The sequence below is a fragment of the Rhinolophus ferrumequinum genome, chromosome 14, assembly GCF_004115265.2.
Source record: "Rhinolophus ferrumequinum isolate MPI-CBG mRhiFer1 chromosome 14, mRhiFer1_v1.p, whole genome shotgun sequence".
NCBI classification, from domain to species: Eukaryota; Metazoa; Chordata; class Mammalia; order Chiroptera; family Rhinolophidae; genus Rhinolophus; species Rhinolophus ferrumequinum.
The window spans coordinates 21,951,590-21,959,662 of record NC_046297.1 but is presented as its reverse complement, the minus strand read 5'-3'; positions in this window follow the sequence as shown (position 1 = coordinate 21,959,662).

The following is an 8,073-nucleotide window of genomic DNA, read 5'->3' as shown; positions in this document are numbered from 1 at the left end:
ATTATGGATTTTTAAAATTAGTTTCAGGTGTACAAAACAATGTAATAGACATTTACACCCCTCAAAAATTGATATTCCCCCCAATCTTTTACCCTTCTGACATCATATATAGTTGCTACAATTGCATTGACACTATTCCCTATGCTGTATGCCATAAGGAATTATGGATTTTTGGAAGGAAGACTAGAAAGGTAAAGTGCCATTTTCCTCATACCATATCAAGGGTGCACAGTATCAACATGACTTATCTCTGCTGACGTTGACCTTGATGTCCTGGCTAAGGTAGTATTTGTCAGGTTTTTCTACTATAAAGTCACTATTTTTGCCCCCCCTTCCATACTTTACCCTTTGGAAAGAAGTCACTACCGGTATGTGCAGCCCACACTTAAGAGGCAGAGAATTATGTGGTTTCTTATACTCATAAAATATTTGAATCCTTCTGCACAAGAGGTGTGCCTATTCTCCCCCATTTATTTATTTGTCCAATCACTTATTTATATCAGTATGCACTCATGAATATTTTATTTATACTTTGGGTTATAATCCAATACTACTTTATCTTGTTGCTCAAATTGTTCCGGCTTTGGTCTTTGGGAACACTTTCAAATGGCTACTGTGTCCGTTTAACATCATTATAGATTTTTTTTTTAATTTCTATTACTGAGGACTTCCTAACTTTCTGAGACTAAAATATACCTAGGGTTAATTTTATATTATTTCCTAGTCCAATCAGCCATTTATCCATTGCTTTTTATTTTCTAAATTTATTTTGTGTCTTTTTAACTTTAAGATATTCAAAAATAAATGTACAGCTCAATGAATTATTATAAGGAACACACCCTTCCAGTGTTGTGCTAGAGCTGGCTCACACAGTCTTCTAAAGATCTGTTTGTTCCATTTATTCCCAGCTTCACATACAATAACATCATGTTGGTAGCTTGAAACTGGCCATGGTGGTAGTATTTATATGATGGAAATCAGAAAATGGTACAAGTTAGGACTTTCTTTTCCCCCTGGAGCGCCAGTTGCCAAATACCAGGAAAGCACTGCTTGTAACCACCACCAAAGTTAAGAAATAAAACCACAAGCTAATAAATAAAACTTTGCCAGTCACCCCAATAACACCTCCATGTACACCATCACAGCCCTCTCTCATCAAAAGTAACCCCTACCCTGACTTTTATAGTAAATGGATTTTATCACCCATGTGTCCATCCCTAGACACTATGGTTATTATCATACATTATTTTTCACCTGATGTGTATTTTAAGTCCTTTAATCTATAGACTCCCTCTTCATCCTTTTTAAAAAACAAACAAACAAAGACAACAACAATTTATCTATTGAAGCATGGGCCATTTTATCTGTAGACTTTCCTCAGTCTGGATTTTACTGACTGCATACTCATAGTATAGTTCAACATGTTTCTTCATGCTTTATTATTTACCATATCAAACTGACATTCATAGAATATTCTACCTAACAACAGTAGCATACACATTCTCTTCATGTGTCCCTGGAATATATCGATAAAACCACAACCATAAAACAAACTTCAACAAATGTAAAAATTGAAACCAAAAAGAGTGTGTTCTCTGATCATAATAGAATTAAACTAGAAAAGAATAACAGAAAGATAACAGCTAAATCTCCAAACACTTGGCAACCAAATAACACACTTCAAAATAATCCACATGTCAAAGAGGAAATCTCAAAGGAAGTTAAAAAAAAATTGAATTTATGTGGATACAGCATATCAAAATTTATGGGACATAGCTAAAGCAGCGCTAAAAAGGAAATCTGTAACATTAAATGCTCACAATAGGAAAGAAGTAAATCTGAGATCAATAGTCTACATTTCCACCTCAAGAACTTAGAAGAAGAAGAGCAAAATAAACCAAAAAGAAGCTTAAGGAATGGAATAATAGAGATCAGGAAACAATGTAATTGTAACAGAAAAGCAGTGGAGAAATATGAATGGAACAAAAATCTAGCTCTTTAAAAAGATCAACAAAATTGACAAACCTCTAGCAAGACTGCATATAAAACAAGAAGACACAAACTACACATATCAAGACTGAAATAGGGAATGTTGTAAACATAATAAAAAAACAGATACTACAAACAACTGTCTATGTATAAATTTGGCAAATTAGATGAAATAGACCAATTCTTCAAAAAGAAGAAACTACCATAATTCACCCAATATGAAATGCATAATTTGAATTGTTCTATAATTATTAAGGAAATTGAATTCTTATTTTCAAAACTCTCCCAAAAGAAATCTTGAGATCTAGGTGGCTTCACTGAAGAATTCTCCCAAAGATTTAAAGAAAAAGTAGCACGAATTCTACATAACCTATTCCAGAAAATAGAAGAGGAGGGAATATTTTCCAGTTCATTTTATGAAGCTAGTGTTACTTTGATACCAAAACCAAAGATAGTATAAAAAAGCAAAATATAGACCAATATTCCTCATGAACATTGATAGAAAAATCATTAACAAAATATTAACAAATAGAATTCAGTAACATTAAAAAAAACTACACCATGACCAAGTGATGTTTATTTAAAGAATGCAAGGCTAGTTCAACATTTTACAATCAATGTAATCCATCATATGAACAAGCTGAATGACAAGTCACATCAGCATATAAATTGATGCCAAAAAATAAAAACATTTGAAAAATTCAATGCTCATCCATGATACAACTTTACAAACTAAGAATAGAGATGAACTGATTTCCAGTCAATATGGTGGAATAGGTAAATGCTGTGCTTACATCCTCTCATAACCACATCAAAATTACAACTAAACTACAGAAAAACCATTGAGAATCAGCTGAAGTCTAGCTGAACTAAAGTCCTACAACCAAAGATATATGGAAGAAGCCACTTCAAACAGAATTCAGCAATATTAAAAAGATCATACACCATGATTAAGTGGGATTCATTCCTGGTATGCAAGGGTGGTTCAACATCCGCAAATCAATTAATGTGATACACCACATTAACAAAATGAAAAATACAAATCATATGATCATATCAATAGATGCAGAAAAAGCATTTGACAAAATCCAGCAGCCATTTATTATTAAAAAAAAAAGTGGGAATAGAGGGACCATATCTCAATATAATAAAGGCCATCTATGATAAACCCACAGCTAACATCATACTCAATGGGGAAAAGCTAAAACCATTCCCCTTAAGATCAGGAACAAGGCAAAGTTGCCCACTTTCATCACTTCTATTCCACATAGTGCTGGAAGTTCTAGCCACAGCAATCAGACAAGAAAAAGAAATAAAAGACATCCAAATTGGTAAGGAGGAAGTAAAATTGTCATAATATGCAGATGACATGATACTATATAGAGAGAACCCTAAAGACTCCACCAAAAAACTATTAGAACTGATAAGTGAATTTAGTAAAGTAGCAGGATACAAAATTAATATTCAGAAATCAGTTGCATTTGTATATACCGATAATAAAATATCAGAAGGAGAAATTAAGAAAACAATCTGATTTACAATTGCTTCAAAGACTATAAAATACCTGGGAATACATTTAACCAAAGAAATAAAAGATCTGTACTCAGAAAATTATAAGACACTGAAGAGAGAAATTAAAGAAGATAGATGGAAATACATATCATGCTCATGGATAGGAAGAATTAATATAGTTAAAATGTCCATACTGCCTAAGGCAGATTCAACGCAATTCCTATCAAACTACTAATGACATTTTTTCACAGAAATAGAACATATAATCTTAAATTTATATGGAACCATCAAAGACCCTGGATAACCTTGGCAATCTTGAGAAATAAGAACAAAGTGGGAGGTATAACGATACCTGACATCAAATTGTACTACAAGGCTACAGTAATCAAAACAGCGTGGTACTGGCATAAAAACAGACACATAGATCAATGGGACAGAATAGAGAGCCCAGAAATAAATCCATGCCTATATGGTCATTTAATCTACAGCTATGGAAGCAAGAATTTACGGTGGGGTAAAGACAGTCTATTGAATAAATGGTGCTGGGAAACCTGGACAGACACATGCAAAAAATGAAGCTGGACCACCTCCTTACACCATATACAAGAGTAAATTCAAAATGGCTTAAAGACTTAAATGTAAGATCTGAAACCATAAAATTCCTAGAAGAAAATATAGGAAGAAACTTTACAGACATTACCTGGAGTAAGATTTTTACTGATATATCCCCTCGGGCAAGGGAAGTAAGAGAAAAAATAAACATGTGGGATTACATCAAACTAAAAAGTTTTTTACACAGCAAAGGAAACCATCAATAAAACAAAAAGGGATCCTACCAAATGGGAAAAGATTTTGCCAATGATATATCCGATAATATATCCCAAATTTATAAAAACCTTACTCAACTCCAAAAAAACAAACAACCCAATTAAAAAACAGGCAGAGGACATGAAGAGACATTTTTCTAAGAAGGACATACAGATGGCAAACAGACATATGAAAAAATGCTCAACCTCACTAACCATTAGAGAAATGCAAATAAAAACTACAATGAGATACCACCTCACCCCAGTCAAAATGGCTATCATCAATAAATCAGCAAACAACAAATGCTGGTGAGGATGTGGAGAGAAGGGAACCCTTGCGTACTGTTGGTGGGATTGCACATTGGTGCAGTCACTATGGAAAACAGTATGGAGGTATCTCAAAAATCTGATAATGGAACTACCTTCTGATCCAGCAATTCCACTCCTAGGTATCTATCTGGAGAAATCCAAAACTCTAATTGAAAAAAATTTATGCACTCCTATATTTATTGCAGCACTATACACAATAGCCAAGACATGGAAACAACCATAATGCCCATTGGTAGATGACTGGATTAAGAAACTGTGGTACATTTATACAATGGAGTACTACGCAGCCATAAAGAAAAAAGAAATCTTACCACTTGCAACAACATGGATGGACCTAAGAACATTATGTTAAGTGAAATAAGTCAGACAGAGAAAGACAAATACCATATGATCTCACTTATATGTGGAATCTAAAGAAAAGAATAAATGAATGAACCGATCAGAAACAGTCTCAGACATAGAGGAAAAACTGAGGGTTGCTAGATGGGGGTGGGGGTGAGGATAAGAGGGAAGGTGAGGCGATTAGAAAGCACAATCCGTAATCACAAGATTACCACGGAGATACGAAAGTCAATTTGGGGAATGTAGTCAATAATGTTGTAAAGATTTTGTAGGGTATCTGATATATATATACACAGTTACAAGAAGTGGAATACAGCATTAGGAATAGAGGCAGTGGGAATGTAATGGCTGTATGCAATGTCAGAGGGGTAGTAGATGGGGGAGGGGGGTTATCACTGTGTGAGGGATATAAATGATAAATGTTTAACTATTAAAAAAAAATAAAGCCTACACCTTTGAAAGCCTTAAAAAAGAAGAAGAAGAAGCCACCTCGAGATTGATAGGAGGGGCAGAGATGTACAATCGACTGGTCCCTCTCCCACATGTGGCCATTAAAAATTGGGAGGGATATCTCAGCTGTTGAAGTCCCCTCTGAAGAGCAAGGGGTCCCAGCCCCGCACCAGGCTTCCAGCCCAGTGTTCCAGTGCTGGAGAAAGAAGTACCCATAACTTCTGGCTATGAAAACCTGCGGAGATTATGGCTGGGTGAGAGGGAGGGCGGCTGCAGTTTCAGCTGTACCTCTTAAAGGGCCTGTGCACGGACTTACTAGTGGACTCACTTGTTCTGAGCGCCGACACTGGGGCAGCAGCTCGAGAGGCACCAAGGACATAGGAGTTGTGTGGCTGCAGGGTGAGGGCTGGAGGAGCAGCTTTCTCCCAGACAGAAATGCTGATAGAAACCACTGTTTCTATGTTGAGTTCTGCCCCCCTGCCCTCATGCAGACACAGAAAGCCACGATATCTGTCTCCATCAACCCAGCTAACAAGGTTCATTTGCCGCGCCCTGGTGATTCCTCCACTCAACTTGAGGGCACACCCAAGACACTTCCAGTGACTTTTCCATACAAATAGCCTGTCTTGACTCATGCTGTGGTCTTTCCTAAAATTTCTCAAAGGTTCACAAAACCTAAACATCTGGCTTTGGCATGTCCTGTACCTCTTGCTGAGCAACTGTAAGCCCAGCATTAGCAGCAGCCGGCCTCAGTTTGCAGCTTGATCTCTCGAGGCACCTCCAAGCCCAGTGTGAGTGATGGCCATCTGCAGATTGAAGCCACAGACTTCAGCTGAACTTTGCGTGCAGGAGGCCCCAGGGTTAGCATGCCCCATGGCTAGCTTCAGACCAAGCCCAAGCAAAATGTAATCTCCAGGTGGGTGGGGACTGTATTTTGTTCACTGCTTTTCACCCTGGCCAAAATTGTGCTTGACAGGTGGTAAGCACTCTGTCATAGTTACAGGATGAATGAATACATGATCTTGCAAGTTTAGATGTAACTCAGCTCCAAGTGTTATCCATGGGTGTGCTGGTCTTTTTTCAAATAGGAGAATTTTAATCATTTTTCCATTCTTTTGTATGGCATTTGATTTAGTCTAATTTTCTACTCCTTGAATCTTGGTAATTAATTCTTTGTTAGGGAACCATTTCTTCTAAATTTTAATAATAATTTCAACAGATTTAGATGTAGTAGTCTCTTATAATGTTTTTACTTTCATTATTTCTTTTTTTCTTTAGCAAGGACCAGCAAGGGTTTATATACTTTACTGATTTTGTTGTTGTTGTAAAGCATTAATTTTGCATTTATTTTTTTCTAATTTTTACCTCACTTAATCTACCTTTAACTTATGTTATCTATGTATTTTCTTCTAATTTATTTTATTCTTTCCCTCCCTCTTTAATTTCTTAAGTTGATGTATTAGCTAGGATGCAGGCTAAATTGCTGTAGCAAGGGGGATCCCAAAACTTCTTTGTTGTTTCTCTTTCTTGGAACAGTCCTGGGTGGGTATGTGTCTGTTCCATACAGTCATTCAGGAACACAAGCAAGTGGGAGAACTCCCATTCTCTAGGTTGGGGTAAGCATACTATAACATGAGGGACAATCCTGCCTGTTGCCTGCTTTTGTAAAGAAAGTTTTATTACAATGCAAACATACTAGTTTATTTACATCTGCCAATGGGTACTTTTGAGCTACAGTGGCAGAATTGAGAAGCTATGGTACAGAACAGATTGCTCATAAAACCTAAAGTATATTCTCTCTGGACTTCTTCAGAAAAAGTTGTTGACACTGCTCTAAGGCAATGTCCTGTGTGCATAATCAAAAATGGGTCGCCATGGTGCCCTCATTCCAGCTGATGGAGAGGGGAAAGAAAATGTGGAGAAGGCATGCCCACTGTGCCCAGATGTGGCACATAGCACTTCCATACATACCGTGTTTCTCCGAAAATAAGACCTAACCGGAAAATAAGCCCTAGCATGCTTTTTCAGGATGATATCCCCTGAACATAAGTCCTAATGAGTCTCTTGGAGAAAGAATTAATATAAGACCCAGTCTTATTCTGGGGAAAACACGGTATTTTCTCGGTGAGATCTTAGTCAAATGGCCATAACTAACTTCAAGGGAACCTGGGGAATGTCTTGTAAGTGGGCACCAGCCAGATATGTCATGTGCCCAGCTACTATTCTTTTACTATGGTAAAGGGAGAGAATTGATTTTGGAGGACAGTTATCAGTACCCCCACAGACAAACATGAAGTTACTTTATTTTCTGTCTTTCTCCTTCAGTAATGAAAAAAATTTCAAGTGATAAATTTTTTTCTAGTACAACTTAAAATTTGACTCAGAGGTTTTGATATGACATTTTCCTTTTCATGGCCTTTTTTAGATAGTTTGCAGTTTCAACTTGGATTTCTTCATTAGTCTAAGGACTATTTACGATGATGTCTCTTAGTTTTCAAGTAGTTACATATTTTGTAAAGTCATGTTTTTACTATTTATTTCTAATTTTATCAAGAGAATGTGGCCCTAAAATTTATATTTTAAAAAATGTTTACATTTTATTTGTGACCAAATGCACAAAAGGTTTTGTAATATCCAGACATAC